The following is an 18,969-nucleotide window of genomic DNA, read 5'->3' on the forward strand; positions in this document are numbered from 1 at the left end:
GTGTGATTTTCTGAGGTAGATGGTAGGTGTAAATATGGAGAACTGTGATCGCTAATGATTACACAGTAATTTTGGAGCACACTAGATCATTTGAGAAAGTGAGCACATTATGTATTTTATTTATTTCATTAGTTAAGAACATACTACACTATATTTGTTTTTTTTTTATTTTGGGAACACAAGTATAAGAGTAGACGGCAGAGGAGGATTTAATTGTATTTAATGCTCGATTATCGGATGAATTCGTGAGCACATAAGGAGATCTCTCATCTTATATGGGACTTTTGGATTACTAGTGTGCAGATTTTATTATAGACTAATTTGTCTGCCCAGGGGGCAGTTACATTCTTACCCGCAGAACTGGTTTCTTGGACCTTTGGTGAAAAGGGACATTAAGAATATGCAACTAAAAACATTGGTTACCAAAGAAAACACCGCTATTTGTATTTTTTATCATTCCTTTCGTGTAGTAGGCTAGAATGAGAATGCTGGTTGATCAAGTTGCCAAGCACACACCAGGATCAATAACTATGAAAAGAAACTATTTAGCAACACAAAACTGTTTAATATTTATTAAATGACACAAAATACCTAGATACAGACTCACTCTTCTTTGAAGGGACACATATTTACATTGTTTATCATCAACTTAGAAAGACCTTGTACCCTTGTCATATGAAACATTAAAAAGGTTTTGAGTTTTGCCATAAAAGGATGTGATGCTTTCACATGCCTTTTTAAATCACATTGATTTATGATACAGTGAACAGACACACGTAATGTTTCTTTAAATCTACCACTGGAATGAAAATGTTCCCCCAAAAATCAAACCGGGAAATATTTTCACTCCAAAATACTGAAAAATTACTTAAGTATATTACATTTCTGAATGCTGCTGTACTCTTTAAGCTTTGCTTATTTAGCTCAAACCCCTCTAAGCACATTCCTGTAAAAAAAAAAAAAAGAAAAAAAAAAAGAAAAAAAGGTGCCAAAACAGTTTTTAATATTATGTAATTCTGCAGTGTTTTCTTTCACTCTGCAGTGAATGTAAGCTGATGAGTGCTTTGATACCCTGTACCTTTTCAGTTAGGTAGTCACCATTTCAAATGGGTGGCTTAACTGAAACATACACCATGCAATTCCAATTCAGAGTTAAACCAGGTTATTCAGAGTATTGTTCAAAGTGAGTAAAAAAAAAAAAAAAAAAAAAAGAAAAAATTCTCCAATGGAAACATTTTTCGAAAGCACTACCCTTAATATTGTTTGTTTCATCTACCACAAAGAACAAATCTGTAGTGAAGTAACATTCTGCAACTTTAGGTTAAACAAGGGTTTTTCAACTGAAAAAGGGATATTTACCTTTATCAAGTGGAAAAACCTCAACCATTAAGGTGCAATAATGACCAATTGTCACTCTCCCCACCAATAATTTGTTTCAGTTGAGTCACCAAATCACTCTAAGCCTTGCAAAGCAGTGATAGTCTGAGTTTTATCTAGATTGACACAAGCCGATTTTGAATACCCATATAAAAACACAAACACACAATGAAGACCCCACTCAAAATTGAATGCTCTCTTTTGGGTGACATGAACAAGAAGTCACTCACCATGCCAATACAACACTTAGTGCATTACAGTAAATTTTTCAACAGTAGTCACAGAGTAGATGAGTCAGGCAGCACTTAAGAGTAGATGATACAACATTTATATACTTTACTTTCTAGTGTCTATGGATGTGACCAAGGTTGGGACCACAAACTGGATCCAACACATTTCTAAGGTCCCTAGGCTGCAGGACCAACTAAAGATCTGAAGCTGGCCATAGATGGATTGACATTCGACTGCTTCAGCAGAACCTGGCTGAATTTCGGGACAATCTCAGCTTGTCAGAAGTCAATCATTTCATTGACTTCTGTCAAAGGTGAATGCTGGAAAACGTTTCTTGATCAGCAGCTGCCGAATCAGTGTATTCTGATAGCGGTGGGTCCTGCTGTCAGAATATATTGTCCTCTATCCACCTTACTTGTGTGGATGATGGAATCTGTTTTTCGTTGTTCAGCATGCTGGGGGGAAAAAAACCCCCCCCAAAAAAACAAACCACCATCTACAGCCAGCTTACGACAGGCCATTCCAAACCTCCCCAAAAGATATTTGCTGCAACAGATTGTTCTCCAAGTAATGCACTGCTGTGCTGAAAAGATTTATAAGAAAAAAACAAAAATACGATTGAAATGATGCTACCTGAGCTGGAGTCAAGAATGCGCATTTTCATCTACAATCACTTGAGGCAGACTTGTGTAACCATTGCCAGCTCTACAGATCAATTTTCCTGATTTTTCAATGAAAATATCTCTTGTATAAATGGCCTTTAACCGGTTCCCGACCGCCCTATAGCAAAAATACTGCTACAGGGAGACACGGGTTTGCAAAATCATGCATATGTATGTGAATTTGCATTTCCGAGTAGGGGGCGTGTGCGGCCGAGTCAATCACCGAGTCCCGGCCAGTGATTATTCGCCGGCCGCCGGTGCTTGTAAACAAAACAGTTCTCCTCCCTGTCAGCTGGTGCACACTGCCTTGCATAGCAGAGAACAGCTATGCAAAGCAGTATGCTTACAGTGAAGCACATGGACACAGCACTTAGTAAAACAGCACACAGTTAACCCTTTGATTGACCCTCATGTTAACCCCTTCCTGCCCAGTGCCATTAGTACAGTGTCAATGATTTTATTTTTTAGCACTGATCACTGTATTGGTGTCACTGAGGATGTCAGTGACACCAAGTCAGTTACCCCCAGTGTCAGAATGCCTGCCGCAGTCCTGCTATAAGTCGCTGATCGCAGGCATTACTGGTAAAAATTTAAAAAAGAATCCCAGTATATATACCGCCATTTGTAAATGCAAAAACTTTCACGTAAAGCAATTCATTTACACATATTGGGATTTTTTTTTTTTTTTAGCAAAGACATGTAGCAGAATACATTATGGCCTAAATTTGACGAAATTTGATAATTTTTTTTTTTTACTGGACATGTTTAATAGCAAAAAGTCAAAAATATTTTTTCTTCTCCAAATTTTCAGTCTTTTTTTTTTATAGCGCAAAAATAAAAACTGAACAGGCGATCCAATACCACCAAACGAAAGCTCAATTCGTGAGAAAAAAAGGATGTACATTTCATTTGGGCGCAGCATTGCACGACTGCGCAATTGTCACTTAAAGTACCGCAGTGCCGTAACCCAAAAATGGCCTGGTCAGGAAGGGGGGGGGGGTATATCCTCAGGAGGGCAAGTGGTTGATAGACAAAAGAAGGTTCGACACAAAACCCACTGTTTCTACAGAGTGCTCTTTTTGTTTGTGGACAGGTGACTGTGCTCCATTTCTGTGTTTGGAGGTCAGGGCTGTTGGCATGAAAAAGCCAGCAGCACACGACTTCCTGTGACATTTCTGCATGTGCAGAAAGAACCCCCTCCTCTGCTGCATGGCTGTGAAACACTAGTGGGTGGTTCAGGGGGTTTGGCCCCAGGGCAAAAATGGGGACACTAATTGGCACAGCTGCCTGCAATTTCTCAGGTAGCGTGGTAGCCTGTGATTTGCATTGTCACCCTACTAGAAGCCTATAGAGGCAGAAGAAACTAGCAAGATCACCAAGTAATTACCACAGCCTGAAAAGCTTGCACTATTAGGTAGAAAAAAAAAAGGGAGCTATTCAACAACTCAGGAAAGAAGATGACACAGGAAATGTAACTGCATAGCCAATCTTGGCCTATCACAGTAGTGTCAAGTGTGAATGCATCTTCCAACCATGAACCCAGACATCTACAATCACCTGGCAGTTAACAGAAAATCAATTATGGCTGGAAATTTTCAAATCAAGTTGTATCATTGTAAAAAAAACTTGCATGTGCTCTGATAAAAACAACAAAAGTATGTAGAAACACTCATCTAATGCCACCCGAGTGTTACTTTTTATGCTGCAGGACACAAAATGGTATAAACATAAAAACTGAGAAAAATGGGGCGGGGGGGGGGGGGAACGTTTGGCCACAATTTTAAAACAAAGCACTACATTTTTTTTTTTGTACTATAAATTATTAGGATTTTAATTTGCTGCTTTTTGGCACTTAAGGGTAAATTATGATTTTAAAAAATCCAAAATCACACACTCAATAAAAAGTTGACCAAGTGGGGGGGAAAAAAAAAAAAAAAAAAGCAGTCACGTGATATTACAAAAAAAAAGCCTAGCCACACGTTCCATAAACTGCCTGTTGTATGCCACAACATTTAATGTAAACCCAAGATGAGGCCAGCTTAAGAGGTTGCATCTAACTAGGTAATTATGTATGTCTTAGGTATGGATATGGACAGCAAAAGTATTTTTCAAATACACAATAATTTATTTGTATTGCTGCTTTCAGCAAGAGTTAAAACACCCCATAAAAGTTAAAAAAAAAAAAAAAAAAAAAAAAAAAAAAAAGGTCTTTTCCCCCTTCACAGCTCCAATTCAATAACTTTGACAGTACAAAAGTAGTCTACAAACATCTGAGCCTGGGGGGGAAAAAAAGAACAGGTGACTAAGCATTAATAATGACGAACATGATATCCACTGTTATTTGCTGCTAACAAGGCCAAACAGACCAAGGTGCTTAATCTGCTCCCAAGATGAGTTCTGTTTAACAACTGGAAAATGCACATTATACATTAGGTTTGAACTCTACACAAAACATTCTGGTAATTTACATAGGGACCATTCAACATAACCCATTTAGTCATGTTCCTTCTTTTCATGAATAGTTCCAATACATGGGTTCAAGAGACACATCTGCCTGGCACGCCAAGCAGTATTCCACTAACTGTGAACAGTACTCAGCAAAGATGTACCACACGCAGCAAAAACAAATGTGTCTATACCTTTATCTAGAATCTACTGAAAACAGAGCACTCGCTGACACATTTTTGTCTCATAGTACGCCTACAACATATTTAAAAAAAAAAGTAGAACCAGAAATTAAAATATTAGCAGCTGAAATATTTTACATAACTAGTGTATGGACTAGCTGACAACAGAAGTTATGCTCCTAAATACAGAAAGGAAGTGAGCACCTTTGTAGTAGATAACTCACAACCAAAGGGTCAACCCAACGCAGGTCAAAAATTGAACATATACAATGACCTCCTGGATAGAGATTTGGTGTGCTCAAAGTATTACATACATCTATGTAATCTCTAAGTGGCCATAAAGTATCACATGACTAGAGAAAAATGCATACTTCAGTGAAATCTGTCTGGAGGCTGTACCGCTGTAGACAATGATGAATATCTATCCACAGTTGCAGAAGGATTACAGGTATTAAAACACAGATGATGCTGTACTAATTACTGATGTTATCTAACATGCTCTGCCAATCAGTGTCTCTAACCAATAGGTAAGGCATACAGCAAGAAAAACTGAATTTCCACAGATTACCAAAACATGTCCAAAATGATCAGTCTGTCAACCTTTAAGACAGAATAGTTTAATTGACAACATAAAACAAAAGGCAACACTGGTAATCCTGTACAAGGCTGCATTTGCTCCTGCTACAAATTAAGGAGCAATCTATATTCGGTTTAAAGTACAAAGGGCTAGAACATAAATATGACGGGTCTGAGTAGTAAAGCCTGAATTATAGTGGAACTACCACTTTAAGTGAAATATTACATTTATAAAATTAAACTAACTTTTACCCAAATAAACCTTCAGTTATGGAGAAGGTAAAGACATATGTCTGGAGCATAGATTCTACTAGTCTTTAATAAAGGCACAAAATGCACAGAGTCCTAGGTGATTTTGCCTGGGTTGCAATTCACTCAAATATCGCTAGAAAACCAGCTGCTCAAGGCTCACAAAAAGCCCTGTCAATGGCAACAAGCATTTGCAGGAGGTCATGTGACAAAATGAAATATTTTAGAAATTCAGGAGACGGTAACTGCTAAAAAATGTGCCAATCATAACAAAAACAGAACAAAATGTATACTGTACAAGCAAGTGTTGCTTCTAGTGTTTAAATGGCCATAAAAAGTTATGGTGGATATCCCCCATGTTATACCCCAGTTTAGTCCACACCTTAAATATTAGTTGTATTTCAATAGGTAATATACCCTAAAGTTTACAACAGGAGCTAGAGATCAAAGGTCACAATTAATAGATCTTTCAATGCACTGTGTACAATGTCTCTCATATTGGAAGAGACATAAGCACCAAATGTCCAGGTTAGGATTAATTGGATGGCTTGAGAGACTGGGCATCGTGGAGCCTTTTTTCACATGGTTAGCTGACTAGGTTGCATGCAGTTTTTAAGCACAAAGGATACTATGCCGATTCTGCATCTTTTATAGTCGTGTCAGAGGCTGGAACAGGGGTTGCGTGACCATGTAATGATCTTCCGTCTGTCGGACGGACCAGAGCTCAGAAATTATACTCTTGCAGCTTGCTGCGCACATCATTGTAAATAACATGCAAAACAAAGAGTTCAACAGCATTCTTGATAAATGTAAAGTGTACTCGTTAAATGGGCATTTCAAATTGTTGGAAGAACCTTCTCATATTTTCTTCTTCACCTATACTTCATTCAACGATCGATGTTGTACAAAGTTAATTTCTTAGGATCAACAGGCTATATTTTAATATCCACTAGATGCCCATTGAGACAAAGGCTTTTTAGGCAACGTAATTGTACTGGTTTGGGTTCTCCTTGTCTCTTTCCATGTAGTCCCTTTCTATTAATGACTCTACTCTTTTCTTGAGATCTGCAGGCTGTAAAGAAAAAAAAAAAAAGAAAATGTTAGATGCAGCTCAGCTCAAGCAATATTCAACGCTTTGCATGTGCACACATTGGGGAATACAATATGGTTTAAGGTTGTGCAGCTTAAAAGGTCATCCATTTAGTGTTTGAAGCTACCCTAAAAATGAACTTTGAGCTGGCCCAAAGAAGAAAACCTTGTCTAGGGATAGATATAATATGGACTCATACCTTAAAGTGGCTGAAAATCCTTACATATAACCCAATGAAGAGACCGGCATCAGGTCATACAGTATAGAATGATGTGCTTTTTACAGGTTTCATGTTTGAGGTTTACAACAACTTTAATCAAAGGTCCTGCAGCACCCAGCCCTCCAGTCTTCTCTCTGGACTCAGATACCATGAACAAAGTAGGACATGCAGTGAGCATTGTTCCCACATTGTACATAATGTCTTTGTTGACAGTAGTGGCAAAGCCACACACAAAAAAAAAAAAAAAAAAAAGACCGACTGTTTATTTACACCATGCAAATGCAAAATAGAGAGATAGGGTAAAAGTGTTACTTTTGTATCTGCTCTGCATAGGCAAGTCAAATGGATGTCTCCATTTAACCTCTCTTTAACCCTAAATTTACCCCTAATCCACTCTGATTAACTTCTTTCCCCCTTCTCCATTCAACTATATTCCCTATTTTATTTTTTAAATAATAGTTAATAAAATAAACAACCCTTAAAGTGTTCGTAATGGCTCAAGGTTTTTTATCTTCATGCATTCTATGCATGAAGGTAAAACCCTTCTCTGTGCAACAGCCTCCCTCCCCCCACCTAAGCCCCATCTTGATCAAGCGATGTGCACTGGAGTCTCAGCTATCCCAGGACTCCCTTTCCTCATTGGCTGAGACAGCAACAGGAGCCACAGCCAGTGAGCCAATAATAAAAAAAAAAAAAGAAGAAGGGGCAGGGCCGGGCCACAGCTCCATGTGTGAATGGACACACAGAACAGCAGGTGCCCCTATAGCAAGATGCTTGCTGTAGGGGCACCAGACTGGAGGTAGGGGCCAGGAGAGCCGACGGGAGACCCAAGAACCTCTTCTTCTTGGAGGATCCAGGCTGCTCTGTACAAAACCACTGCACACAGCAGGTAAGAATAATATGTTTGTTATTTTTAGAAAAAAAATGTAAGCCTTTCATATCCCTTTAACCTCACTTGTAAATAACTTTTCAAAGCGTTGTAAAAGAATCAATTTTAGTTCCACTTTAAACACTGTAGAATAAAGGTATACTTTGTCCAATTTTTTTTTTAACCACTTGTCTACCAATGTACACACAAAAAAAGTGATCTGAGCAGCTTTATTTATTTATTTATTTTTTTTTTGGTAAAAAACAAAAAAAAATTTAAAGCACCCCTGTAACCCCCACATAAAAGATGCAGTGTGCGGGGACCACATGTATGTAACATAATTCACTCTTAACTCTAAACTGATACCCTGCAACAGCTTTTAAAATGTCACCTAGGGAGAATTTTGGGTACCATAGTTTTTCGTGATTCCACAAGTGACACAATTTTAAAACTTGTTTGCTATTTACTTGATGCAACCCAATCTTTTATATTTTTACCAAACATTGGGTATAAAATTAGTGATAGCACTAAAATTCATTTTAGTGTATTTTTTCCTGAAAATATGCATTTGATAAATAAGGGGATATTTTCAGAAAAAAAAAAAAAAGGATCACACTGTTCAGTGTGAAAAGAGCGTCAAAAATGATTCACAGACAGAAAGCTTGAAGTTCATTCATTTTCCTGGCTGAAGTACCGTATTTTTCACTCCATAAGACGCACTTTTTTCCCCCCAAAAAAAGGGGGCAAATGTCAGTGCGTCATACGGAGCGAATATAAAGCAGCCGGTCCGGTATTTCCGCCGCCACAATGTCAGAATACCGGGCTGGCCGCTCAGCTGTTCTCTGCAGCAGGAACTCACCTGTTCGTCGGTCCAGCGCTGTAGTCTTCCCGCACCGGCATCTGTGACAGCCGGGTTCCCACTGCGCATGCGTGAGCAGCGCTGCGCTTTGTGAATGGTCTGGTGTCTTCTGGGACACATGACAGGTCCCAAAAGATGCCGGGCCATTCACAAAGCGCAGCGCTTCTCGCGCATGCGCAGTGGGCACCCAGCTGTCAAAGTCGGGTGCCCACAGTATAGGAAGGAGAACTCCGCGGAAGTGGGAGCAGGTACCTGTCAAATTCAGGTACCCGCTCCCCCTCCCTCCCTAAAGGTCTGCAGTGTCTGGTCAGGCCCTGTACTGTCTGCAGTCTCTGGTCCATCCCCAGTACTGTGTCCGCAGTCTCTGGTCCATCTCCTGTACTGTGTCCGCAGTCTCTGGTCCATCTCGTGTACTGTGTCCGCAGTCTCTGGTCCATCTCCTGTACTGTGTCCGCAGCCTCTGGTCCTTCTCCTGTACTGTGTCCGCAGTCTCTGGTCATCTCCTGTACTGTCCGCAGTCTCTGGTCCTTCTCCTGTACTATGTCCACAGTCTTTGGTCATCTCCTGTACTGTCCGCAGTCTCTGGTCCTTCTCCTGTACTGTGTCCACAGTCTTTGGTCATCTCCTGTACTGTCCGCAGTCTCTGGTCCTTCTCCTGTACTGTGTCCACAGTCTTTGGTCATGTCTTGTACTGTCTGCAGTCTCTGGTCTTCTCCTGTACTATGTCTGCAGTCCATTGGTTCAGAATATTTTTTTCTTGTTTTTCCCACCTAAAACCTAGGCGCGTCTTATGGTCAGGTGCGTCTTATGGAACGAAAAATATGGTAACCGCTACTAAAAGTACTGTTTTAAGAGTGAGCAATTTCAAAGTGGCTTCTTTCAACAGTTCAAAGGGCTCTTTGAATAATGCCTGCAAAACTACAGAAAAGACCCAATTGGGAAACACTTTCAAAGGCACTGGTCTGGACCTGGCCAGAGTCCTTAAGAATCTAGCTATTAGCGAATCTTCTGCTAAACTAATTTCTAAGAAAACACTAAGGGCCACCAACTGCATCTTGAGGGTGCCGAGGACCAAACCCTTATCTGCACCATCTTCTAGAAACAAAAGAATCCCAATGGTACTCTGTGGAATTAGAAAAGCAGAACTTCCCCTTTTGGGTGCAATTCCGCTTTAATATCATAAATTACCTCATTAGATTTTTGATTATTACTCCAGGAGTATATAAGGAGTTTGGAAATTCAAGAGAAATGCTTAAATAATGCATTACAATTTAACTAAACCCATTAGATTTTAGAAGACTAAAATACACCTCAAACTAAAATGGTATTTTAGTCAAAAGATTGACTAAAACTAAATCGACATTTGATGTTGAAATTAACCCTGCCAATGATCCCCTTGATGAAAATGCTTCCCCACTTTGGAAAGAAGGATCCCAATCTTACTCCCATTGAAAGGATGTGGGTCACTGGGTTGTAGGAGGACGAACAGAAACCCACAGTTTAACTTGTGTTTAAGCGTGTTCTAGGCTTTCTTCTGATTAGCTTCTGGGCTAACTTGGAACAATCTAAATGGATGAAAATTTTGCTTGCCTAGAAAGACCTTTTTCTTCAAGGGAAAGCCTTCTTCCCGTTAGCTGTGCAATCTAAAACAGATTTTAATTCCAAATCAAACAGTTGATCCCCAAAACAGGGACCCCACAAAGTTTGACTTTAAGAGGTGGAATCCCTAAGTCCAGATCCCTAACCATAGTGCCCTACAAGTGGAGGAGGCTCTAGCAGACAAAGTCAGCAGAGGCATCTGCAATATACGCCTACAACTTGCATCAGAGTAGGGAAGGGTTCTAAAATCTTATCTCTAGGGGTATCAGTCATTATAGGCGTTTTTTTTTTTTTTTTTTTATTAACTGACCTCGCCAATACTTCATAGAATTCATACCTGGCTTTAAAGTATATAATAATCCTCACCTTGTAAAGCAACCCATTCAGTTACAAATAGAAATGAAAGATAAAACACTTGTGTATACTGTACATATAAAAAAACAATATCAATACTTTTTTTCCCCTTTTTATACGTAATCACATACCCTCTGTTCTCAGCTGCAATAAGACGTTCAGGGAGGAGAAACAGCGGCACACTAATCTTCCCAGATGTGAGTGGTTAAGTGTTCCTCTCTATTACAACCCCAATTCACAAAAAGTTGGGATGCTGTCTAAAATGTACTGCAATGAATGCAATGATTTTGATGTTGCCAAGAAAGGGGCTACAGCACTGGCTTGGGTTCACACTGCAGTCCCATGTCTTTACACCTATAAATGTGTCTTCACAGCTCACCCAGAACTTGTTTTCAGAATTCTCTTAACACGGCAATTACCTAGAAAGAATTATTAATGATGGATATAGGCCTTAGAACATAACCTGTTTTAGAAAGAGCTTGGAATTGCTCTCCAACAGGAACAGAGCATTTCTCAAAAAACAAAACACACACTTTTTAGTAGAACAGAAAAAAAAAAAAGATTAGGCCTCTGAGATTTTTATAGCAGTCTGTCTTCCTTCCCCACTAAGCCCTGTTCTCACTTTTCCTAGTGTCATAAGAGTTGAGAGTAAGGCTGGCCATACATTATACAATTTTCTAGTATAATTTTCCTTTACTTTTACCAAAACCATATAATAAGAGGTCAAACCTAAACACTTTCAATTTATGTGCAATCAGACAGGCCCTTGCACTATATAGTTGAGGGTAAATCTAAAGGAAATTAAACAAGAACATTGTATAATGTATAGCCAGCTTAAATCTCCTCTGTGAAGTTACAGACAATATCAGATAGGATCCCTATCCCTTCCCTTCTGCACCTTTTCAAAACTGGAGTATTTAACCACTTGCCCTTCTGAGGATCACATGTGGTATCCCCATACTCGGGAGAAGAAGCATAATGTATTTTGGGGAGTAATTCCACATATACCCATGGCATGTGTGAGCAATAAATCATTTAAGCGACAAATTTGTGTTAAAAAAATTTATTTTTTTGTCATTTTCCAAAAACTTGTGGTAAAGTTAAATTCTTCTATTGACTCAACATGCCTCTCAGCAAATACTTTGAGGTGTCTACTTTCCAAAAAGGGGTCATTTTGGGGGGTGGGGGCATTTTATGGCCAGCATTAGAAGTTTAAGCCACACATTATTCACCCTTCTAACCGCCTGAAGACAAGCCTTTTCTGACACTTTGTTCACATCAAAAAAAAAATCTGTATTTTTTGCTAGGAAATTACTTTGAACTCCCCAAACATTATATATTATTTTAAAGGAGACACCCCAGTGAATAAAATGGTGGGTGCTGCAATTTATGTCACATAGTACGCAGCAATTTTTCAAATGCAAATTTAAAAAAAAAAATTATATATATATATATATATATATATATATATATATATATATATATATATATATATATATATATATATATATATATATATATATATTTTTTTTTTACTTTGAAATTCACAAAAAACATAATATATTGGCCAATTATTTGGTAAAATATAAAAGATGATGGTATGCCGAGTAAATAGATAAATAGTAAAAACATGACATAAAAAAATGTATGCAGTTTGTCGCCACTGTACAGGGCATGCGTAGTTTTAAATATCCATAGGCAACGCTTTAAAAGCCTTTAAAAAGCTACCACTTTAGATTTACAGAGGAGGTCTAGTTCTAGAATTACTGCCCTTGACCTGACGTTCACGGCAATACCTCACATGCATGGTGCAACTGCTGTTTACATACTTTCACAGAGTGAATGCTTGTGCACGTGTGCGGGGGGTGAGGGTGCTTTTAAGTTATTTTGATCTTTTCAATTATTTTTACACTGTCCCTCATTTTTTTTGATTACTTTGAAGGATATCACAGGGAATGCAAATATCCCTACAACTTCAGTGGGCATTGTCACATATTTTCTTTTCTTAAATCTGGGGTCTATCAGACTCTAGATATCTCCTCTGCCCTTACATTATCTAATCTCACAAAGATCGATGTGAACAGATGCTTTCCCAATTTACAAATGGCGCTGTTTATATCCTGCAAAACTGAAGTGATGAAATGCTCGTAGCTTCCGATTTCTTAAGACTATAGAGATGATTGGCACCATTTCGGTCTCCAATCAGCTCTATGGTCAGCTGGCAGAAACACCGGCAGCATTGTCAGGTTCCCCCCATTGGCACAAGACTGCCCGAGAAGGCCATGGGAGGAAGCGGGGGAGGAGGGGCATGTTCTCGCACTGCTTGTAAAATCCTGCAGCTAATTAGCCACCAGGATTGCTTTTACATGAAAGCCGATCGCTGGCTGACAAAAACGATACCAGTATAACCACTCAAAGTCCAGTGATGTACCAGTACGTCGCTGGTCCTTTTTGAGTGTATATGCCATGTTCTTTTTTTTATGCAGCCTGTGGGCTGAATGAAAAAAAAAAAAAAAAAAAGAAGAAATCTCTGCCAGAAAAAGCGTGTGGTATGCCCACCATTAGAATATACCGCCCTGCATTAATCCACTTCTAATGGTGGGCACACATGAAATGTGCCAAAAAATATTATAAAATATATATGCCGAAGCATAGGGGCCACCCACCCACTGGCCACTCCAGGCCCCCATACATGCTCTTTTTTTAACTGCGAGTGAAAAATCTCATCGAACAGCACTGCACACATCTACTTACAGTCATGGCCGAAATTGTTGGCACCCTTGATATTTTTCCTGAAAATCAAGTATTTCACACAAAAAAGGTATTGCATTAACACATGTTTTGCTATACACATGTTTATTCCCTTTGTATGTATTGGAACAAATATAAAACAGAGGCAGAAAAGCAAATATGACATAATGTCACACAAAACCCCAAAAATGGGCTGGACAAAAGTATTGGCACCCTTAACTTAATATTTGGTTGCACACCCTTTGGAAAACATAACTGAAATCAGTCGCTTCCTATAACCATCAATAAGCTTCTGACACCTCTCACCCGGAATTTTGGACCACTCTTCCTTTGCAAACAGCTCCAGGTCTCTCTTATTGGAAGGACACCTTTTCCCAACAGCAATTTTAAGATCTCTCCACAGGTGTTCAATGGGATTTAGATCTGGGCTCATTGCTGGCCACTTCAGAACTCTCCAGCGCTTCTTTGCCATCCATTTCTGAGTGCTTTTTGACGTATGTTTGGGGTCATTGTCCTGCTGGAAGACCCAGGATCTTGGACGCAAACCCAGCTTTCTGACACTGGGCCCTACAGTGCGACCCAAAATCCTTTGGTAATCCTCAGATTTCATGATGCCTTGCACACAGTCAAGGCACCCAGTGCCAGAGGCAGCAAAACAACCCCAAAACATCATTGAACCTCCACCATATTTTACCGTAGGTACTGTGTTTTGTTCTTTGTAGGCCTCATTCCGTTTTCGGTAAACAGTAGAATGATGTGCTTTACCGAAAAGCTCTATCTTGGTCTCATCTGTCCACAAGACGTTTTCCCAGAAGGCTTTTGGCTTACTCAAGTACATTTTGGCAAACTGTAGTCTTGCTTTTTTATGTCTCTGTGTCAGCAGTGGGGTCCTCCTGGGTCTCCTGCCATAGCGTTTCATTTCATTTAAATGTCGACGGATAGTTCGCGCTGACACTGATGCTCCCTGAGCCTGCAGGACAGCTTGAATGTCTTTGGAACATGTTTGGGGCTGCTTATCCACCATCCGGACTATTCTGCGTTGCAATCTTTCATCAATTTTCCTCATCCGTCCACGACCAGGGAGATTAGCTACAGTGCCATGGGTTGCAAACTTCTTGATAATGTTGCGCACTGTGGACAAAGGCAAATCTAGTTCTCTGGAGATGGACTTGTAACCTTGAGATTGTTGATATTTTGCCACAATTTTGGTTCTCAGGTCCTCAGACAGTTCTCGTCTCCTCTTTCTGTTGTCCATGCTTAGTGTGGCACAGACAGACACACAATGCAAAGGTTAAGTGAACGTCTCTCCTTTTTATCTGCTTTCAGGTGTGATTTCTATATTGCCCACACCTGTTACTTGCCCCAGGTGAGTTTACAGGAGCATCACATGCTTGTAACATTCTTATTTATCCGCAGTTGTGAAAGGGTGCCAATACTTTTGTCCAGCCCATTTTTGGAGGTTTGTGTGACATTATGTCGAATTTGCTTTCTTTCCTCCCTTTTTTTGTTTTGTCCCAATACACACAAAGGGAATAAACATGTGTATAGCAAAACATGTGTTAATGCAATACGTTTCGTGAGAAATACATGATTTCCTGGAGAAATATCAAGGGTGCCAACAATTTCGGCCATGACTGTATATATATTCTGAGAGCAAGCCCTGTTGCTGTCAGAACAAGTCGGTGCTGCAGCTGAATAACATTCCTGCAAAGAAAACAGCAATGGTTAACAATAAAACAGTAAAATTGTAAAAGTAGAACAGTATCAACGACAAAAAAAAAAAAAAACACAACTATTTTGGGTTTTTAGCTTTTTATTTTTGGGGGAATTTGTACTTCGTTTTTAAAAAGTAAAAAAAAATAGATTGTAGGGTCTCTCCAAATGTGATAGCCAGTTTCCTGACTACCCAACATCTTTCGAGACCCTGTGTAAATATGTGCCCTGCCATGCTGTACCCTATACTAATACTCCACTAGTGTGTGGTAGCAACAGAAGCAGTCCTTGAGGCAGAGACCAGGCTGGCCAGGAGAGGAGGGACAAAAAAATCGGGTGTCATGCCTAATTTCATGTCTGCAACAGACACATCTTTTTTGGGGGTGTCCTTTGGGTTGCGGTACCAGGAATAGCATCGGGAAAATTCCTCTCGTGCAGCCGGCTCACTGCATCTGTGTTGGGGGTTTGGGCCACAGCACCTTCTGGATACAAAAGGGCCGTGATGATCTCTACCTGGAATTTCATGGAAGGATCCACTTTGTCCAGTTGCTTTGTAAAGCACAAAAGTATTATATAGAATCAATTGAAATAAACAGACACTTTTTTGTATCAGTGACTGGCTTTTCGGGAAACCAAGCACAGCTTCATCATCTGGTTGTTTAAGTTCACCCCTCCCATGTTAAGGTTATAGTCATGGACACAGACGGGCTTCTCAACACCAGCTGCCATGGCAATTTGGATGGTCGTGTCTGCGTGAATGGAAGACAGGACGAAAACATCCCATTTTTTCCTTCCACTTCACTGCGAGCAATTCCTCAAGGAGGATTTTTCCCCCCTTTCTAAGATGGGTATTTACAAGCCGTTGGGGGAAGCCCAAGCGATTAGGTCGCACGGTGCCACATGCACCAATTCCAAGACTGTACAAATGTCTAAATAGGGGCATGCATGAATAAAAGTTGTCCATGTATAAGTGGTACCCCATATGGAGAAAGGATGACACCAAGCCCAAAACTATCTTGCCCCTGCTCCCCATGTAGTCTGGGCATCCGGGGGGCTCCACGTGACTATCTTTTCCCTCGTAAATCCAAAACTTATATGTACAGCCTGTTGCCCTCTCACAGGTCTTATACAACTTAACCCCATATCTGGCACGCTTGCTGGGGAGAAATTGTTTGAATGCAAGGCGGCCAGAAAAATTAACAAGGGACTCATCAACGCAGATGTTTTACTGGGGAGTAAAGACATCTGCACATTTTTTTGGTTAAGGTGATTTACGAGGGGCCGAATTTTGTGGAGCCAGTCAAATTCAGGGTCACCCCGAGGATAACAGTGTATGGTCATTGAAATGCATAAAACACATTATACAATATCTATGCCTGGCCATGGCAGCAGAGAACACGGGCATATGATGAAAATCGAGTCTGTGCACCAATACAACCGCAATAAATTTTTTTTTTTTTTTTTTTAAGTATTGCCCATGTTGAGGGTTAGGGGAACGTAATGGGTTTCCATGCGAATGGTCTGGCAAGGTTTGAATATGGGTTGGCGGCGATAAACTGTTGTGCATATAAATTGCTTTGATCCACAATCAATGCATACACATCTTCTGTGAAAAACAGTTCCAAAAAAATCAAGGGGTGTATTTAAATTTGCTGTTTCCACCTGAATTCCAGGTTGGGCAGTGAATGGGGGAAGTACGGGTGCTGCAGAATTGTGGGCTGCCAATCAGGATTTGCAAGCTCATCCAGAAGGATACTAGGGCCTCTACGGGCCGGTGTGCAAATTCTTGGTGGCTGCGGGACACTACTTGTGCTTGCCACCGTACCAGCTTGTACTACACTTATGGGACTCGCCATGTCACCAAGTGATACTGCAGTGCTGGTATGTGAAAGACCAGGATGTACTAGGCTGCTGGTGCTCACCAGTTCATCAAAAGGTAGAGCGGCACTAGTACTGCCACTCTGCTGCATATGAGTGTCATCATGCGTTTGGAACATCTCAACAACCTGGGAATGGGGTCAGGTATGCCTGATCTTAGCAGGGACCTCTTCCCCATCGTCTGAGCTATCTGTCAGGGTGCCGCTGCTGTCTACAGATTCCTATTCTGAGGCTGATTGTGTCAGGGATTCGTCCCCATCGCTCTCACCTGAAAGCTCAGAATCCTGTAGGCCTCTACACTAGAGTACCTTTCCATTGACATTTTGGACACTAAATTTATAGGTACCTAGTGCGACTCACATACAAAAGAGCACATGGCTGTCAGGGACTGCTTGAACCGCTACAAAAAAAAAAATTTACTGGCAAGGGCTAACAGAGATCAGGCCTGATTCTGTGAACACTGCGGTTTTGTGTGCAATGTATCAAGTAACAGGGACCTACTGACATTGCACTGCACTTGCAGGGGTAAAAGGGGTGGGGGTTAAGCATTGGGGCTAAACGCAGGTGCCGAGGCTGCGTTTTTGTGGACACTATACTAATGTGAACGCTGGTATAGTGCTGATCTGATCAAAGATATTGATCCGTTCAGACACTATACTAGCTATGTTACTGGAAATCAAAGGGTTAAATGTATTTACTAATGTACTGACGAGCAATCTGCCGCTATCTGGAAAGTGAGCTGATGCTAACTGAAGCGAACACTATCTGAAGTTGCCAGCAACACCAATACAGTGATCAGAAAAAAAATCTGTACACTGTACTAACTGGTGACAGGTCAGTGTAGGGGTTAACTGGGGAAGGGGGGGGGGTCGATCAAGGGGTTAAATGTGTTTTAAACTGTAAAAGTGTGCTGCTTATACTCACTGTGTTGAGTATTCTCTCTCTGGGGCGGAATGTTCCCAGAGAGAGAAGATGTCATTGTTTCCTGTACCTGTGTAACTGTAAACACAGGTACAGGAAGATCCCTGATAGGACAGGGATTGATCATCCGACTTAGGCCAACCATCACTGGCCTAAATCGGATTGATCCCTGGGGGATCAAATCACGGCACCTGCAGGCCGACGGGGGCACACGCAGGAATCGTGTGTGTGTGTGTGTGTGTGTGTACACACACGTGACTGCGCACCCATGCCACCCTGTAGAAGTTTCTGTCAGGAAGCGGTTAACGCAGTGTCAGACACATTCTAGGGAGAAGCAAAGGAACAGAAAGCAGCAACCTTACAATAAAAAAAAAAATCAATTCTACAGGGCCTGCAGCTACAGTAGGGTTCCTTCTGTTACAATTACCAACCTTTACTGGAAATTTAAGCTGGTTGTACACCTCTGACACCAAGAGATTGTGGCCAAGTGTTTTCCTCATCTTCATGATTCTAACAATTGCTGCATCAATTTGGTATTGCCGGTCTTGAAATACTCGCTCTGTAGTGCTGGTTTGTTCTTCCACCTTGAAGTGCAAAAAATACCAATGAGTATGAGCATGCACAGCAATCTGTATTATGTCATGTTAACATCAATTACTATAATGAATATATGATATCCTTTAAACAAGATCAGATATAAAATCACACACATCACACCCACACACTAAATTAGAGGTCTTCAACAATTTTATATTTAAAATTAAAAAACAACATTTGCAGTACATCACTACAATATATGCACATGTTCCCATAATCAATTTAAAACCTTACTTTGGGCCAGCTTGGTAAAAAATTCTTCCAATGCCATAACAGCATGGATGCTGGGTTTGCTGTTGTACACTGTAATAGCATTTGCTACATACAGTAAGTACTTATGTCTTCCTGTAGGGGCACGAGTGATTTCCCCTCTACTGCCAGAAACCGAGCATGTCAC

The 18,969-nt window shown here is 40.4% G+C and overlaps 1 long non-coding RNA gene across 1 annotated transcript; it reads right to left on the reverse strand.

Moving 5' to 3' along the window:
• Positions 1 to 544: 544 nt before the first annotated feature.
• On the reverse strand, positions 545 to 18,554 carry LOC149462240 (uncharacterized). Its single transcript, XR_016312692.1, has 2 exons — positions 18,407 to 18,554; positions 545 to 6,794 (listed from the first exon to the last, which is right to left on the reverse strand). It is a non-coding gene; the product is annotated as an uncharacterized LOC149462240 (long non-coding RNA).
• Between the last annotated feature and the right edge of the window lie 415 nt (positions 18,555 to 18,969).

This window comes from Staurois parvus, unplaced genomic scaffold (genome assembly GCF_062004578.1).
Source record: "Staurois parvus isolate SC_StPar_1 unplaced genomic scaffold, SC_StPar_1.0 ptg000181l, whole genome shotgun sequence".
NCBI lineage: Eukaryota > Metazoa > Chordata > Amphibia > Anura > Ranidae > Staurois > Staurois parvus.